At 40.5% G+C, this 19,367-nt stretch overlaps 2 non-coding genes across 2 annotated transcripts; both read right to left on the bottom strand.

Annotated features, from left to right (window-relative positions):
• Nucleotides 1-5,154: 5,154 nt before the first annotated feature.
• TRNAA-UGC lies at nt 5,155-5,226 on the bottom strand. Its single transcript has one exon. It is a non-coding gene; the product is annotated as a tRNA-Ala (tRNA).
• Nucleotides 5,227-19,293: 14,067 nt separating this feature from the next.
• On the bottom strand, nt 19,294-19,367 carry TRNAT-CGU. The gene has a single exon. It is a non-coding gene; the product is annotated as a tRNA-Thr (tRNA).

Below are 19,367 nucleotides of genomic sequence, written 5' to 3'. Positions count from 1 at the left end.
GCAGTTTTGAGACGCTATAATTGTGTCACAGTTCCCTCCATCCTCCCGTCCTTCTGCAAATCCATTTACTACTTCAATTTTTTCCCATGAAGCCTGATTTCTTTTATTCAATTTTTTGCCTATTAGGAACTAACTTTACTACTTCGCAGAATGAAGGGTGGGTAATCTACTTCCGTAGTGATACCTCCTCGGAAACCCAAGGAGTGGTCGCTATGAGTCGGATCCGACTTGGCGGCCGTGAGTTTGATTTCTGGTTTGATTACTACTTCTTTTGTGGTATCCAATTTCTGCCCCGAGGGCATAGTCAACACCACAGATGCTGGGATTGCTGCAACAATGTAATGTCTTAACGGGTTCCCTAGGGAACCCTTTGGACCCGATGTAACAGGCAAGTTTGCAAATTAAACAGCCGGGTTTCTTTTCACTCCATATTATGGGGTTAATAAACACAGAAAATAAAAAAAATAAAAAAAAAAAGATTTAAAACAGACTTTTCAGTTTCATTCTCCTTGTTTGGAATTCTGAAGAGTTCTCGGAGCAAAGAACCCACTGGAGATGGAATAGCAGGAAAAAAAAGTTTGATTTCCTCCTTCTGAGCTTTCTGTCAACTCATACTTTGTTTTCTCTGATCACCAGAAATGGAAGCAGTGGGCCCCAGTTATTACTATCCATATAAAAGACGATCAAATTCTTCCCTTCATAATATACAGTGCCTTCCAAACCGGAATTGAATGGTACAGATTGAATGAAGATTGGCTGGTTTAATGAGTATGGAACCACCACCACCGAGCTGCAATAGCTCATTGGGAGTGTAAGAGACCAAGCTTATAAATATCACTTGTTTGATAAAATTTCTGTTAAAATAAATGACATGCTGGGCTCATTTTAGAAATAAGTTTGACTGAAGGACCACTTTCACTGCCTGCAATACAAACAAATCCCACAGCACCTACATATGTTAACCAACCCAAAAATCAAAGCTGATTTGTCTAGGCGAGAAACTAATCTGAAATATTAGTGTCTACCACTCATCTGGGGAGCTCTGGTAACATAGTGCCTAAGGCACTTGACTGCTAACCAGAAGGCTGGCTGTTCAAACTCACTAGCCACTCCTTGGAAAGAAGGTTGGGCAATCTACTTCCGTAGTGATACTGCCTCCGAAACCCGAGGAGGGGTCGGGGGTCGGTCCGACTCAACAACAACAATGACCACTCATCTGTCAGCTTGTTGTACTGTTGTGTCTTGCTGTGAGGCTGGAGGCTACGCCATTGGTATTTCAAATACCTGCAGGGTCACCATGGTGAACAGGTTTTAGTGGAGCTTCCAGACTAGGACAGACTCAGAAGGAAGGGGCCACTCACTTCTTCGTGAATTGGCCAGTGAAAACCTTATGAAAAACCCACTGCCATGGAGTTGGATCCAACTCATAGTGACACCTCCTTGGGTTTCCAAGGTGGTATCACTATGGAAGTAGATTGCCCAATCCTCCTACCGAGGAGTGGCTAGTGGGTTTGAACCACCAGCCTTCTGGTTAGCAGTCAAATGCCTTAGGCACTATGCAGCCAGAACTCCTGAAAGCCTTATGAATAACAGTGAAACACTGTCTGATATATTATTGAAAAACATGAATAGCCCTGGAACATTGTCCAATATAGTGCCAGAAGATGAACCCTCAAGTCAGAAGGCATTCAAAATACAACTGGGAAAGAGCTGCCTTGTCAGAGTAGAGCCAACCTTAATGATATGGATGGAGTAAAGCTTCCAGGACCTCCACTTGCTGATGTGGCATGACTCAAAATGGGAAGACACAGCTGCAAATATCTATTAATAATCAGAACATGGAATGTGTGAAGTATGGATCTAGGAAAATCAGAAGTTGTCAAAAATGAAATGGAACACATAGAGATCCATATTCTAGGCATCAGTGAGCTGAAACAAACTGATGTGGGCCATTTTGAATGGCCATATGATCTACTCTGCCAGAAATGACAAAGAGGAATGGTGTAGTAGTCATCATAACAAAGAATGTTTTAAGATCTATTCTGAAGTACAATGCTGTCAGTAACAGGATACTATCCATATGCCTACAAGAAAGACCAGAGGTAACCATTTAAATTTATGCATCAACCAGCAAGCCAAAAACAAGAAAATGAAGATTTTTTTTACCAACTTCTGCAGTCTGAAATTGACCAAACATGCAATCAAGATGTGTTGATTCTTACTGGTAATTGGAATGAAAAAGTTGGAAACAAAGAAGAATCGCCAGTAGTTGGAAAATATGGCCTTGGTGATAGAAATAATGCTTGAGATCACATGATAGAATTTTGCAAGACCAATGACTTACTCATTGCAAATACCTGTTTTCAACAGCATAAAGAATGGCTATAGATGTGGACTTCACCAGAGGGAATACACAGGAAGCAAATTAACTATGTCTGTGGCAAGAGACGATGGAGAAGCTCAATAACTGCAGCTCAAACAAGGCCAGGAGCTGACTGTGGAACAGACCATCAACTGCTCATATGCAAGTTCAAGTTGAAGCTGAAGATAATTAAAACAAGACAATAAGAGCCAAAATATGACCTTGATTATATCCTTTCTGAATTTAGAGACCATCTAAAGAATTGACTTGATGTATTGAACACCAACAACTAAAAACCAGATGGATTGTAGGATGATATCAACAACATCATCCATGAAGATTTGATGGAAGTGAGTTTGGTTTATTTGGTTTATGGTATATATTATTTAACAACAATTGACTTCAAATGGAAACCTGGGAAATGAAGAAGAGTTATGAACTTGCCTGTGCCAAAGATCTTGATGTTGTTGCAAGATTAATAACCAGAATGGAATACTCCTCCATGCATTATTCTCCCCTACACTGCATGCCCTACCACCAAAGAGTTGATGAAGCAGCATCAAAAAGATCTTAGCACTGGAAGCCATGTGGTTTCCTTTTGGCACCAGCACTTGTTTTTCAAAGTAAGATAAAGAAAGATGATATTCACCTAGTTATTTTAAATTCCTGGAAATGTTCAATGTGATTATATTTACATGTCACAGAACACAAGAAAAACCATGAGGATATAGTAGAATGCAGCATGTTTTCAGTTTGCCACGTTCTCATTCTTTACGTCAGCAGCTAGTGCACCAGAGCGTGTGTGATGTATTGAGAAGAACATTACAGGGCAATAATTAGTAATAGAATAGTTTCTTCCTGGAACCAAAAGGGAGAACAGATTCATCATTGGTATTAGACAGGATATGGAGTAAACAGATGGTGGGGACTTCTATGAAAGGATAAATTTGCCATTCAAGAAAGAGGTCCTTACAGGGATCAAAATCTACTCAGTAGCAGAATCTAACCAACTGAGCCAGCCACACCGGGAATGATACATCAATAAAAAATAAATAAAAGATGCTTGTATTTATACCTAAATTTCTGACATTTTAATCTATTTTCAGAGTTGCTCAGGAGACAAAGCCCAAAGCCTTGTTCTGATTCAGAACTCAGGCTATGTTGTGTTCTTTAAGGAGCCAAGTAGAAAGAGGAAATACTTGGGATTAAAACTGAGTCCTCCAAGATTTCTGCACTCTGCCATTGAATCACATTCCCTTTATGGATATTTTCAACTCTGTTGACCACTGGGCAAAAATTCCACCAAATTGCATCTTTCTATAGTTTCTTCTAGACTACTTATACCAGAAAGTAGGAAGATTGGAAGTAATGACTAGTAGGGACATGGCAAGAAGAATAATAAAATAATTCTTGAGTGAACAGACAGATTGAGTAGTGAGAGCTTTTACCTCTTTGTCCCTTTTACCTCTTTGTCCCTTGGTGGAGAAGACATAAATGGAGAGAAGAGGTTAGAACCAGGAACTTCATGCATGCCAAGTATAAGCTCTACAATTTACTACATCCTTGCACTTAATCTCTGTTCTCACTCCAGTATCTCATCAAAGAAATAATTCTTTAACCTAATTTGCATAGCTCTTTGTGATAAGACTATGTCAATAAATCAGGTCTTCTTGATGAGAAGAAAAAGTTGCCTTTAGGTATTTCAATGGAACCAGACAATGCTTCATTCAACCAGCAGTTAAAAAAAAAAAAAGTTACAAGTATTTTAGAGTAAATAGCTCAGTTCTGACATAAAGCACAAAGTCTGTTTTAAGATGTTGTTGTTGTTGTTGTTGTTGTTGTTATGTGCCCTCGAGTTGGACCCAATTCATAGCGACCCCTCCTTGGGTTGCTTAGGCAGTATTTTAAGATAGGTTGATCCAAATGGTTAAGAGAATAGAATCATTTTGAACTGTGTTCTAAAGAATTGTATTTCTAGTTACAAATCACCCACCTTGAATCAGTACCTTCCTGAATAACAATGTGAACTCAACACTATAAATTGAGTAATTAAAACAGTACCTTTGAGGAGAAAAGATGACAAATTCAAAACATCATCATTCGTAACTTGCTTTAGAGGAAGGCTTGATAATCATTTTATTGATCTGTGGTGCCACAAGGAGTTCTGGTGGCGTGGTGCCTAAGGCATTTGACTGCTAATCAGAACCTTGGGGGTTCCCACCCACCAGCCGCTCCAGAAGGAAGACTGGGCAACCCACTCTACAGCCTCTGAAACCCAGAGGAGGTCACTATGAGTCGGAATCAAGTTGATTCTGTGAGGTTGGGGTGTGTGTGTGTGTGTGTGTGTGTGTGTGATATTTAAGGAAAGTGGAGTGGTGGATAAGGCATTTGGCTGCTAACCAGAAGGTCAACGGTTCAAATCCACCAGCTGCTCCGTGGAAGAAAGATGGGGCAATCTACTTTCATAAAGATTTACAGCCTCAGTAATGCAATGGGGGTCCCTATGACTCAGAATTGAGTAGATAGCAGTGAGTTTGGTTTTTGGTTTGGTATGGTGACATTTAAGCGTCTCAAAATATTTAGGATTTCAATATATAGAGCTTTATAAATCTTATTGTTTATTTGGAGACATTTGGTTAATATTTACATATGTCTGGTAATCTGATACATCTATTTCTAAATCTCCCAGTAATCTATTGATATAAGTATCTCTTGACTATGCCAGGCACGTAGGAAAAAAAAAAAAAAAAAAAAAATCTCAAATTCCTAAAAAAAAGGAAAGCGAGCTGAAGTGGAGATGCCGGGGATCGAACCCGGGGCCTCATGCATGCAAAGCATGCGCTCTTCCACTGAGCTACATCCCCAAAGCAATGATAGTTCCTGGACTGCAACAGTACTTTTCCTTTTAATTATTGAATAATAGATTTCCTTGAATAGTATGGTTCAAATTTGAAAAATTCAATGTACTTTTTAGATCCACATCCAGAAATATAATCAGGTAGAGTTAATAAATGCTTACTAACATAGTCCATAGTTTCCCTATACTTTTCCTTAATATAATTTAGCAGAGTTTGTAATTGCCTATTTATGTAATTTGATTTAATTTGTTTCCTTCTCTAGCAAGGTAGCTTCAGAGGGCAGAGACTGGGACTATATCTATCCCATCACTCTATCCCAAGCCCCAAGTATACAAAAAAAAAACCAAACCTATTGCCTTCAAGTCAACTTGACCCCTCTTTGGGTTTCCTAGATGGTATCTCTGCAGAAGTAGATTTGAACCACCAGCTTTCTGATTAGCAGTCAAATGCCTTAGGCACTGCACCACCAGAACTCCCAAGCTCCTTGTGTAGAGCCTGGCATGTACCAGTCACTCGATAAAGAGCAATGAGAAAACAAATTGCAGGTGTACCTTGTTCAGTGTATGTATTACGGTACAAAGAATCTTGCAGCGAAGTGTGTATGTGTTGGGGGAATCACAAATGTATGAACTTTCATTTCAAGACTATTGTCTTGAATGCTCTGACAAAAATAAGTATGTGTAACTGCAACAGCAGATTGGAAGTACTGTACTTTCTTCCGCAGAAGCTGATGCCTCCAGAGGTCTTAAAAGACTGAGAATTAGACAAGCCAACAAAGGTGAAGAGTTGCATGCAAGGACCAATTTAGACTTGCAGCTGTGGGCAGCTGTGCTTCTCATATTTCAGCCAAAATTCTGTGTGTGTGTGGGGGGGGGTGGCTTCAAAGCCCCCTGAAAGTATGAAGCAGTGATTTGTTGAGGCTCCAAGCTCCATTTTGACCAGCGACCCAAGACAGTTTACCTTGACAAAGACGAACAGAAAAATGAGACTTAGCTTGCCAACGAGTGGAACTGCTCCTGCCTCCCCAAGACCCTGTGATATGGGCACGGGGTTGGCATGGTGTATATGTTAATTCTCCTGGTGACAGGATGGGTAAGGCTACCCATGTTCAGCTCTTGAAGCTCTCCTCCCTGGTGCAAATGGCCGTTGTGCTTGCTGGAACAAACCGCTGAGTATTAACTGGAACCGTTCACAGTCCCAGTCCTACTCTTTCAGCGACAAAGACACGATCCGTGCTCCCGGCTCTCGGGTGTTCAGTTTCAGTTTCAGACCGCGGGTTGGGGAGTCTAACATTCCTCGCAGGCCACGCCTCTGCCTTTAGGATCACCTGGAATGCTCTGTTTACTTCCAAGTGTCGTTTCTAGTCTTTGGGGCCACGTCTCGCGTACAGCCCGCGGCCCGCCTGCCTCCCACTCCTGCTCTCGTCCTTGCGGGTACAAGTGTGGAGGGGAGGGATCCTATTCCTCACCCACCATCGCGCCTTTCTTCCTGTTGCAGACCCCTTGGCTTCCTTTGGTTCACCTGCCAGTGAGGCCACTTCTCTATGGTTGGAACAAGCCTTGTTCTGTCTCCAGTCCCGCCGTTCCCGGGGCCTCCAGAGCACTTCAGGTCTCCCAGAAATGCCCCAGAACCCTGTCCTTCCCCAGACCGCTATGGGCACAACCATACTGGGAAAGGCAGAGAGAGTGGGAAAATAGTAGAGGTTTTTTTTTTTTTTTTTTTAAAAAAAAAAAAAAAAAGACGCTAAAGTGTAACACTTGGAATAGAATGAGAAAGGCACAGAAAATACATAAATGTGAACCTCTAAGCAATAAAGTGAATAGTTTTATACTCCAGCAAGACACAAGACCATTGCTGAGGATGGTGGTCTTACCAAAAGCCCCACAATGTGAGTCACCCACCCATAGCCATCAACTTGATTCCGACTGTGGAGACCCTATAGGACAGATTAGAACTGCCCCCACAGGGGTTTCCAAGGCTGCAATCTCTACGCAACCGACTGCTTCATCTTTCTCTCCAAGCGGCTGCTGGGGTCAAACCGCTGACCTTTAGGTCAACAGCGGAGCATTTAACCGCTGCACCACCAAGACTCCTTTCAATATGAGAAGAAGTCCCTAAACCAGTTGCCCTCTAAACCAAAAACCAAATTCACTGCCGTGGAGTCAATCTGACTCAGAGCGACCCCTCCTTGTGTTTCTGAGGCATTACTGAAGTGGATTGTCCAGTCTGCCTTCCAAGGAGTGGCTGGTGGGTTTGAACCGCCAGCCTAGTGGATTCCAACTCACGGTGACCCCATGTGTGTGAGAGTAGAGCTGTGCTCCATCGGGTTGTCATGCAGGGATTTATGTGGCGAAAACATCGAACCAGCGAGTTTACTGCCAAGTGTAGTGGATGATAGATAGCATGGCCATCTGATCCTTCTCTCTCCCAACCGTAGAACTTCCTTCGGTTTCCCCTTGTTTCTGAGCTTGTCGCTCGTGGGGAAGAAGGATAGAGCCCTGAGTGCCCCGGGCCTTGGCCGCAGGGTGAACAGTTTGTGCGGTTCGGTCAAGTCTGCTGCTCAGCGGGGTGTACTGCGGAGTAAAGGTTGCCAGAACCGCTACTCCTGTCACGGATTTCCCGCAGCGGACAGTCCTGCTCTGGTCCAGTGAATAAGGACTACTTTATTGATTTTTCTGAGGCCATGGTTAAGAGAGGCCACTGGGGCTGTTATAATATTGGCAGCGGTGAAATTCTTGGACTCCCGCAAGACAGATCAGACCAAACGACAAGGACGTTTTCATTCATTAATAAAGAAGGTCGGAGAATCAAAGACCTCCATTTCCCTACTTAAACCCCCCCCCCCCCAAAAAAAAAAAAAAAAAAAAAAAACCTCACTGTCTTCCAGTTGTTTCAGACCCACAGAGACCCCTCCTTGGGTTTCGGAGGCAGTATTTCTACGGAAGTAGATTGCCCAAACTTAGCTGCCACCATAAATGAAATGGACTCTTTCGCAGACACTCCTGGGAAAAAGTCTTTGGTTTCTGTGACGGTTCTGTGTGTCAATTTGGCTGGACCACCATTCTGAGTGGTTTAAGCAGTTGTGATGTGGGTTATTCCCATGATGAAATTGGATGTGTATGTTTTGAGCAGCCAATTGGTTGAAAGGGAGTTTCCCTAGGGGTGTTGCCTGCTTCCAATAGATTTATGGACATCCTAAGAAAAAGAGACACTCTTCTATGGATGGGGTTTCTGTTGTGCTGCCTACAACTGTCTGTGAGCGAACAATCCACCATTCGGCCTGGAGATCTTGGATTCGTCATTCGTTGGAGTCAACAGCCGGTATACTGCCTGCCAACCTTAAGCTCATCAGCCCCTGCAGCTGCATGAGTTAGGAAAAAGCCTCCAGCTTGACGTTACATCCGAGAACTTGGGACTTGCCAGTTTCTATAAGTGTGTGAGCCATTTTCTTGAGATAAATTTATCTTTCTCTCTCTGTATATAAACTTTACTGGTTTTGCTTCTATAGCGAACCCAGCCTAACACAGTTTCTGATTGGAGAAAAGTTTCAGCTCGCAAAGAACTGAACAGGAATGGAGACTGTGGCTTGGTGGATGCAACACGGGAAACTTGCTAGGATCTGGGTACAGACAAAAATGATATGTTAGTAGCTCTTTCTGGGATCAGAGTGGTTGTGTGTGGCCATTATCAGTGGGGGAGAGGTTTGTCTGGTGAATTCCAATAACCAACCAGACTCAAACAGACAACTTACATGCCCCCCAAACGTTTGGTGGACGTTCACAAATTCCTAGAGGTCCAGCCACTGAAGATGGATTAGAGAACAAATCTGCCTTCCTACATTTCTTGTTCTCTCTTAATTCTTATCTATAGCTCAGTGGTTGCATATTTACTTTGCACATTATATCTTGAATTCGATCCGTGGTGGTTCCAGCTATATTTTGTATATGTATTGTTGCTCTGGTAGCATAATGGCTAAGACACTTGCCTGCTAACCAGACGGCTGGCGATTCAAACCCACCAGCCACTCCTTGGAAGGAAGGTTGGGCAATCCTACTTCCGTAGCGATACTGCCTTGGAAACCCAAGGAGGGGTCGCTATGAGTCAGGTTTGACTCGACGGCACATAACAACAACAACAACATTGTTGTTAGGTGCAGCGGAGTCAGCTCCTACTCCTAGTGACCCTGCGTAGAACAGAAGGGAGCATTGCTTGATCCTGCACCATCCCCACAATCCTTGCTATGCTTCAGCCCATTGCTGCAGCCATTGTGTCAATCCCTCTTGTTAAGAGTCTTCCCCTCTTTCACTGACCCTATACTTTACCAAGCATGATATCCTTCTTCAGAGAATGGTCCCTTCTGACACAAGCAAAACATGTTAGATGAAGTCTGGCCATTCTTGCTTCAAAGGAGCATTCCAGCTGTACTTGCTCCAAGACAGATTTGTTCATTCTTCAAACAGTGCATGGTACATTCAATATTCTTAGCCAACACCACAATTCAAATGCATCAGTTCTTCTGCGGTCTTCCTTATTCATTGTCCAGCTTTCACAGGCATATGAGGCTATTGAAAATACCATGGCTTGCCTTAGGCACACCATAGTCTTCAGATTGACATCTTTGCATTTTAACACTTTTGAGAGGTCTTTTGCAGCAGATTTTCCCAGTGCAATACATCATTTGATTTCTTGACTGCTGTTTCCATGGGCATAAATTGTGGATCCAAGAAAAATTAAATCCCTGACAACTTCAATCCTCTCTCCATTTATTGTGATGTTGCTTATTGGTCCAGTTGTAAGGATTTTTGTTTTCTTTATGTTGAGGTGCAATCCATACTGAATGTTGTAGTCTTTGATCTTCATCAGTAAGTGCTTCAAGATATCTTCACTTTCAGCAAGCAAGGTTGTGTCATCCGCATATCACAGGTTGTTAATTAGTTTTTTCCTCCAATCCTGATGCCACATTCTCTTTCATATTGTTTAGCTTCTTGGATTATTTGCTCAGCAAATATGACTGGGGAAGAGCTGCCTCCTCAAAGTAGAGTTGACCTTAATGATATGGATAAATAAAGCATTTGGGATCTTCATTATTTGATGTGGCATGACTCAAAATGAGAAGAAACAGCTGCAAACATCCATTAATAATTGGAACATGGAATGTATAAAATATGAATCTAGGATAATTGGGAGTTGTCAAAAATGAAATGGAAGGCTTGGAGATTCATATCGTAGGCATTGTTGTTGTTACGTGCTGTCAAGTCATACCCGACTCATAGCGACCCCTCCTTGGGTTTCCAAGGCAGTATCACTACAGAAGTAGATTGCCCAGCCTTCCTTCCAAGGAGTGGCTGGTGGGTTTGAAACACCAACCTTCTGGTTAGCAGTCAAGTGCTTTAGGCACTATGCTATCAGAGCTCAGTGTTAGTGAGCTGAAATGGCCTGGCATTGGCCATTTTGTATTGGACAATCATACGGTCTACTATGCCAGGAATGATAAATTGAAGAGGAATGGTGTTGCATTCATGGTCAAAAAGAACATCTCAAGATCTACTCTGAAGTACAATGTAGTCAATGATAGAATAACAGTCATATACCTACAAAAGAGACCAGTTAATACTACTATTATTCAAATTCGCACACCAACCACTGATGCAAAAGATGAAGAAAGTGAAGATTTTTACCAACTTCTGCCATCTGAAGTTGATCAAACATGCAATTAAGGATAGTTAGTGGGTATTGGAATGCAAAAGTTGGAAAGGAAGAAGGATCAGTGGTTGGAAAATATGGCATTGGTGATAGAAATGGTGCTGGACATAGCATGAAAGAATTCTGCAAGACCAACTAGCTATTCAATTGAAATAAATTTTTTTCAACAAAGAAATGATGAAGAAGCTCAATATCATCAATCTGAACAAGGCCAGTGGCTGATTACAGAACAGACTATCAACTGTTCATATGCAAGTTCAAGTTGAAATTGAAGAAAATGAAAACAAGTCCACAAGAGCCAAAGTATGACCTTGAATATGTCTTACCTGAATTTAGAGACCATCTCCAGTATAGATTTGACACAATGAACATTAATAACCAAAGACCAGACAAGTTATGGGATGACATCAATGACATGATTGATACATGAAGAAAGCAAAAGGTCATTAAAGAGACAAGAAAGAAGAAAAGACCAAAGTTCTCTCCCCATATACAAAAACTAACACAAGATGGATCAAAGACCAAAATGTGAAACCTAAAACTATAAAGATCATCAAAGAAAAAATAGGAACAAATTTAAGGGTCCTAATCTATAGCATAAATATACTATGAAACATAACTAAAAAGGCACAAACAGGGGAAGACAAACTAGACAACTGTGACCTCCTGAAAATTAAACATTTACATGCATTGAAAGATTTCATCAAAAGAGTAAAAAGAGAACCTACAGATTGGGGGGAAAATATTGGCAGCAACATATCAGACAAGGTCTAATCTCTAAAATTTATGGAAAACTTCAACTCCTCAACAACAAGAAGATATAGACACTTCACCAAAGAAGACATTCAGGTGGCTAACAAATAAGCCAAGAAATGCTCACCATCATAAGCCATTAGAGAGAGGTAAATTAAAACAACAAGATGAATCATCTCATCCCAGCACTAATAGCAAAGTTCAAAAAAGAAAACATCAAATGCTGGAAACAGTGTGGAAAGACTGGAACCTTCATGCACTGCTAATGTGACTGTAAAATGGTACAACCACTGTGGAAAAAGGTATGGCGCTTCCCTAAAACGTTGGAAATACAAATACCACATGAGCTAGAAATCCCACTACTAGATATATCTCCTAGAGAAATAATAGCCATGAGATGAACAGATATATGCACACCCATGTTTCCTACAGCATTATACACTGTAATGTAAAGATGGAAACAACCCAAGTGCCTATCAGAGGATGAATAGATAATAAACTATGGTGCATACACACAAAAAAATAACAAAAAAAAAAAAAAAAAATACCTCTGCCATCAAGCAGATTCTGACTCATAGTGACCCTGTTGTACAGAGTAGAACTGCCTCATAACATTTGTAAATCTTTATGAAAAGCTGTAAATCTTTACCAAAGCATATGTGTCATCTTTTTCCCATGGAGTGGCTGGTGGGTTGGAACTTTAAACCTTTTGGTTAGCAGCCCAATGCCTTAAGTACAGTGCCACTAGAACTCCTAAGTTAAAGAATAACAATGAAGCTGCAAAAAAACCTCATAACATGGATGCACCTAGAGGACATTTTGCTGAGTGAAATTAGGCAATCACAAAAGCACAAATATTATATGAGACCTTATGGTACTTAAGGTTATGTGTCAACTTGGCTGGGCCTGGTTTTGAGTGTCTGGGCAGCTGGATGTAGTTATTCCCGAAGATGAGATTGGTAGTCAACTCCATGGTAGAATCTACTGGAGCAGTTGAGTAGCTGCCTTAGGGATACTGGTCTGCTGGTCTTGTATACTGGTCTGCTTCCAGTACACAAGGAGAAGTTTTGAGAAAGCTCTCTGCAGCTTTTTGGCATGCTTGGACCCTGCATGTAGCCAAGTCTTCATTCAGCAGCCTGCCATGCCCTGCCAATCTTGGGACTTTTTCTGGACTTGAATTAGTGGCCTGCCATGTTATTTGATAATCTTGAGACCATGCCTTTTTACTTGTTGACCTTGGGTTTGTCAGCCTCAGCAGCCAGCAGCTGCCTGAGTTAAGAAAAGCCTCCAATGTCTCAGTAGGCCAGGAGCAAGAGGCAGAGCTGAGGCCCAAGGTTAAGGGGCTTTCACCCAGCCCCTAGAGCTTGGCACTTTGAACTTGGACTTCTAGCCTTCTAAACTGTAAAAGAATAAACTCTTGTTTGTTAAATCCATTCTATTTGTGGTATCTAGCAGCACTAGATAACCAAAACAGACCACTACTGTAAAAAGTCAAGAAAAGGTTTACACACAAAGATCAAAATGAATGTCAGAAGAGACTCTGAAACTTGTTTCCTGAACCTAGACGAGGTAAAGGAAACAGAAGAAATGGTGATATAAAAGAACTGAATGGAAGATTTCAAAAGGCAGTTGGAGAAGACAAAGTAAAGTATTATAACAAAAAGGGAAGGACGTGCTTGGTATTTCTTAAGATAAAAGAACTGAAGAAAAAATTCAAGGCTTGAGTTGTAATATTGAAGGATTCTATGGGCAAAATATTGAAGGATGCAGAAAGCATCAAATGAAGATGAAAGGAATACACAGTCATTGTACCACAAAGAATTGTTCAATATTCAACTATTTTAGATGGTAACATATGATCAAGCACCGATGGTATTGAAGAAAGCAGTCAGAGCTGCACTGAAGGAATTGACAAAAAACAAGGATCCAAGAATTAATGGAATATAGATTGAAATGAATCAACAAACCCATGCTATGCTGGAAGCACTCATCTATGTCAAGAAATTTGGAAGACAATTACCTGGCCAATGGACTGGAAGAGATCCATACTGATGCCCATTCCAAAGAAATGAAATTCAACAGAATGAAGAAATTATCAAACAATATCATTAATATCACATGCAAGTAAAATTTTTTAAAAATCACAAGCAACTGAAATTTTGCTGAAGATAATTAAAAAACAGTTGCAGCAATACATTGACAAGGAGCTGCCAGAAATTCAAGATGGATTAGAAGAGGCTGTGGAATGAAGGATATCATTGCTGAAGTCAGATGGATCTTAGCTAATAGTAGAGAATGCCAGAAAGATGTATATGTGTGTTTTATTCACTAGGCAAAGACATTTGACTGTGTGAATCATAATGAATTATGTATAATGTTGCTAAGAACAGGAATTCCAGAACACTTAACTGTATTCTTTTGGGAACTGTTCATAGACCAACAGGCAGTCCTTCAAATAGAACAAGGGGATACAGGGGGTTTTAAAATCAGGAAAGGTATGCGTCAGGGTTGTAGCCATACTTATTTGTTCTGGTTACCTAGTGCCGCTCTGAGAAGAAATATACCACAAATGGGATGGCCTTAACAAACAGGAGTTTATTCTCTTACAGTTTGGAGGCTTTAAGTCCAAGTTCAAAGTGCCAGGCTCTAGAGGTGGGTTGAAAGCCCCTCAACCTTGGGGTCCAACTCTGGCTCCTGTTCCCAGCCCACTGGAGCTAGAAGTGTTTCTTCACTCAGACAGCTGCTGGCTGCTGAGGCTGGCAAACTCAAGGTTGACAAGTAAAAAGGCACAGTCCCAATGTTACCAAACCATATGGCAGGCCATTACTTTAAGTCCATTATAAGTCCCAAGTTCGGCAGAGCACGGCAGGCTGCTGTACTATGACACGGCTACACGCAAGGTCCAAGCATTCCGGAAGCTAGAGACCATTCCCAAGGCTTCTCCTCATATACAGGAAGCAGATCACATCCCAAAGGCAGCTACTCAACTGCTTCTGGTAGATCCCACCACAGAGCTGATTGCCAGTCTCATCATGGGGAATAACTACCACCAGCTGCCCAGCCACTCAACCAGGCCCAACCAAGCTGACACACAAACATAACCACCACATTATTCTATCTGTGTGCTGAACAAATAATCTGAGATGCTGGACTATATGAGGAAGATTGAAGTATCAGGATTAGAGGAAGACTTATTAACAACCTGAGATATGCAGATGACACAACTTTGCTTGCTGAAGGTGAAGAGACTTGAAGCACTTATTGATGAAGATCAACGTTTACAGCCTTTAGTACAGATAACATCTTAATGTAAAGAAAACAAAAATCCTTACAACTGGACCAATAAGCAACATCATGATAAATGGAAAAAGGATTGAAGTTGTCAGGGATTTAATTTTACTTAGATCCACAATGCCATGGAAGCAGCCATCAAGAATTCAAACAACATATTGAATTGGACAAATCTGCTAGAAATGACCACTTGAAAATGTTAAAATGCAAAGATGTCACCCTGAGGACTGATGTGCACCTGACCCAGGCCATGATATTTTCAATTGCTCAAATGCATGCAAGAGCTTGGCAATGAATAAAGAAGAACAGAGAATAATTGATGCCTTTGAATTATGGTGTTGAGGAAGAATACTAAATATACCACAGACTGTAGGAAGAATGAACACATCTGTCTTGGAAGAAGTATGGCCAAAATGCTTCTCAGAAGCGAGGATGGAGAGGCTTGGTCTCATGTACTTTGGACAGAAGGGACCAGTCCCTGGAGAAGGACATCAAGCTTGATAACCTAGAGTTTCAGTGAAAGAGAGAAAGACCCTCAATGAGATGGACTGACATAGTGACTGCAACAATTGACTCAACATGGCAAGATGTGAGGATGGTACAAGACCAGGCAGTGTTTCATTCTGTCGTACATAGGGTGGGTAGCTATGGTTTGGAATAAACTCAATGACATCTAACAATGACATTATATTTTATGAGGATACCTGGTGATACAGTGGTTAAGCTCTAGACTGCTAACCAAAAAAGCTAGTGGTTCCAACTCACCAGCTGCCCAGAGGGAGAAAGATGAGGAAGTCTTCTTCCATGAAGATTTACAGCCTTGGAAACCCTATGAAGCAGTTCTTGTCCTGTAGGGTCACTATGAGTCATAATTGACTCAACAGCAACAGGTTTGTTTGTTTAAATATATTTATTTTATTTTAAGACCAGGCAGTGTTCATTCTGTTGTATATGGAGTCACTATGAGTGGGAACCCACTCCACAGCGCCTAACAACAACAATTGTATGAATGTTAATTTCCTGGTTTTTATCATTGTACTGTGCTTATGTAAGAGAATGTTCTTATTATTAGGAAATGCACACTTTAGTATTTAGGAGCAAAGAGTCATATATCCATAAGTGATTCTCAAATGGTTCTTTGTAACATAGAATAAACCAAATGGTATTTGGTTTAAGGTAAAATGTTCATCTTCGGGAAATTTACTTGAAGGATATATAGTCATTCCTATTCTTGCAATTTTCTGTAAAATGAAGTTATTTCAAAAAGCAAAAGTTGAAAAGAATGATAGGCCAGGGTAGTCAAGACACTCAACAAATGTCCATATATGTATATATGGTCATATTTACCTTCACATGTATTCTCTGATTGCTTTTAAGATAATGGCAGATCCAGGACATGTATAGTCTTTGTCATTCAAAATTCCACATTCCTTTTCCTCTTGTGCATATCAGTCACTTGATTGACAATTGTTTTTCTGCACTTATATTGCACAGATTATTTACAAAAATAATTTGATCCACTGAGTGAGGACTGCTTTTCTCAGAGGGAGGAAAGCATCCCTGTATTGAATTGAGAGTCACCCACTTTTCAGTGTGTGCCCCACTGCAGAATCTTAAGTTCTTAGCTGATTTTTCACTGTGATGAGATTGACCCAGTTTGCTGAATTTGAGGAAACTACAGAGCTCTTTTGAGGCTGTTCAGATAACCCCTCTTAAGATTCAAAAGACCCTAAAGGATTTGACCTCCAACTTTTCTTACTTTGCCAGCTAAGAACTTTCAATAAGAAACAGAATGAAGAGCTAATATTTCCAAAGAGAACTCCTAGTTAGCCCCAAAGAAAGCTCATTAAAACATTAGCCAGTTCATCATCATTAGGTAAAGGGAGAAAGAAAACAGGACTATGTTCTTAATGATCTGTAATTACTCAAAGGCAGTGGATGGATCAAGATCAACTTACTTTTCTGTTAAATTTTTACTCTTAAACATCTTGAAAAGTTGTCTCTTGTGAGCAATACCTTCCTTGGAGCTGCAGAAATAGTCTCTTTCTCAATTTTGTAGTTTTTTCCCCTGAGAAGGGCGTGCCATTTCCTTTATTTCTTTATTTATGTTTTCTGCATCTCTATTTATATTGCTTGGCATCTGCTCTTTTTGTTTTTTATTTTAAAGCTATTTGCCAAAGAGATAATAGTAACTTTGGAGACCCAACCCCAAACTTCAAGTTTTACTTCTTGACTAGCAATATTTTTAAATGAGTATCTATGATCATATCTACCTTCACATGTATTCTCTGTTCGCTTTTAAGATAAAATGAAAACTATCAGATACAGCCTATAAAAGCCTGGTTTGCTGGAATAATTTCTTTTAGAAGGATCAGCACAAGGCTGGTCTCTATGAGGCAGGGGTCAAAGATGTCCCAAATGTCCAGCTTCTCCAAACTGCTGTGCCACTCCATCATCTCTGGCATCAATGCACTGCCATGGAGTTGGATCCGACTCACAGCAATCCCTCCTTGGGTTTCCGAGGCGGTATCACTATGGAAGTAGATTGCCCAACCTTCCTTCCTCAGAGTGGCTGGTATGTTTGAACCTCCAGCCTTCTGGTTAGCAGTCAAATGCCTTAGGCACTAGGCCACCAGAGCTTTAATTCTGTGTGCCAATACAGAATTCCTTCCAAAATTAATTTTAATTGTCTTACTTCCAGAAGCAAAAAGAGAAATATAAATTTTTGGAATTGATATGCTAGTCCAGATTCATGATCCCTGAGTCCAACCATCTGCCTCTAATTTTTTTTTTTTTTAAATTAGGATTAAAAAAAAAAAAAAAAAAACACAGAAAGGGAATGATTGTCATAGAAAAATCAGTTTTGTTATGGGTTGAATCGTGTCTCCCAAAAGCATGTGTTGTAAGTCCTAACCCCTATACCTGTGGATGTAATCTCCTTTGGGATAGAGGTTTTCTTGTCAAGCTAATGAGGCCATTATCATTGTGTAAAGTATGTTTTAAACCGATCGCTTTTGAGATATAGAAGAGCAGATTAGGCACAGAAGCAAGCCAGCACAGATGGGGGAAGACAAATGCCGTACTACATGAAGATTGCCAAAGAACGTAGAAACAGAAGCTGAAAAGAGCCAAGGATCTTTCTTCAGAGAAGACAGAAAGAGAAAGCCTTCCTCTAAAGCCCGTGCCCCAAATTCAGACGTCTAGCCTCCTAACGTGAGGAAATAAATTTCTGTTTGTGAAAGCCACCCACTTGTGGTATTTCAGTTATAGCAACACTAAGATAAACATTAAGAGGTAACATATGTTCCTAAGCTTGCTTCCTTAACATCTATTTGTGATTTACTTTTTATTGACTTAAAATAAAAGCTACGGATTTCTTCTTCCAGTGGTTCATGGACACCCAAGGGGCTAAGGAGTCAATGAATATCTTGAAAGTGTATATAAAATTTATTCATAAGTCATTTTTTTTTTTTTGTCATAGACCAAAGCTTTTATAAGATAATCATGCACCATACAATCGTAAGAACTATTATTCCTAGAACATGCTGTTTACTTTTATAAATAAGATTACTTGGTATTTAAGACCAGGACCTTTAACTGAGAAATTAAAACAAAACAAAAAACCCACTGCCATCAAATCAATTCAACTTATAATGATCCCTCCTTGGGTTTCCAAGGCGGTATCACTACGGAAGTAGATTGCCCCATCTTCCTTCCGAGGAGTGTCCAGTGGGTTTAAACCACCAGGCTTCTGGCTAGAAGTCAAATGCCTTAGGCACTATACCACCAGAGCTCCCAATTGAGGAATATTAACTTTAAATCCTAGCTTGATTATTTACTAGCTGTGCAATTTGGGCAAATTACTTCTCTCCAATTTTCAGTTTCCTTGTCTGTTAAATTTTCATAATAATGCTTATTTTTGAGGATATTTCTTGGGATTAAAGGTATGTAAGAAAATACACAAAACACAACACAGTGTTCAAAAAATGGTAACCACTTTTCATCTATGATTAAATAAGAGTGCTTATAATTTGAGAAACTAGCGAAATATATTAAGTGGTTTGTATTTAAGGTTTTTCCGTTTTACTTTAGAAATTGTTGGTCCATGATTGATTTTGAGCCGCTCAAAACAGTTAAATCCCTATATACTTCTGTGACAGATCACCAGTACAGAGCCTGTTTTTGAGCACATAGGTGGAATAAGGGTAATTTGGACAGATCACACCACCAAGCAGTGGATTTTACATTGTAATTTAAGGTAACTTCAGACTAAAAATCGACATAAACTTTTGTCTAAGTCAAAGGCCAATTTTAAATTGGCGAAAAAGGCCCCGCTGGGATTCGAACCCAGGATCTCCTGTTTACGAGACAGGCGCTTTAGCCAGCTAAGCCACAGAGCC

Source organism: Orycteropus afer, unplaced genomic scaffold (assembly GCF_000298275.1).
Source record: "Orycteropus afer afer isolate SDZICR_OR568_19922 unplaced genomic scaffold, OryAfe1.0 scaffold00627, whole genome shotgun sequence".
Lineage (NCBI taxonomy): Eukaryota > Metazoa > Chordata > Mammalia > Tubulidentata > Orycteropodidae > Orycteropus > Orycteropus afer.
The sequence above is the reverse complement of the archived record's forward strand: the minus strand, read 5'-3'. Positions and strand labels throughout refer to the sequence as shown.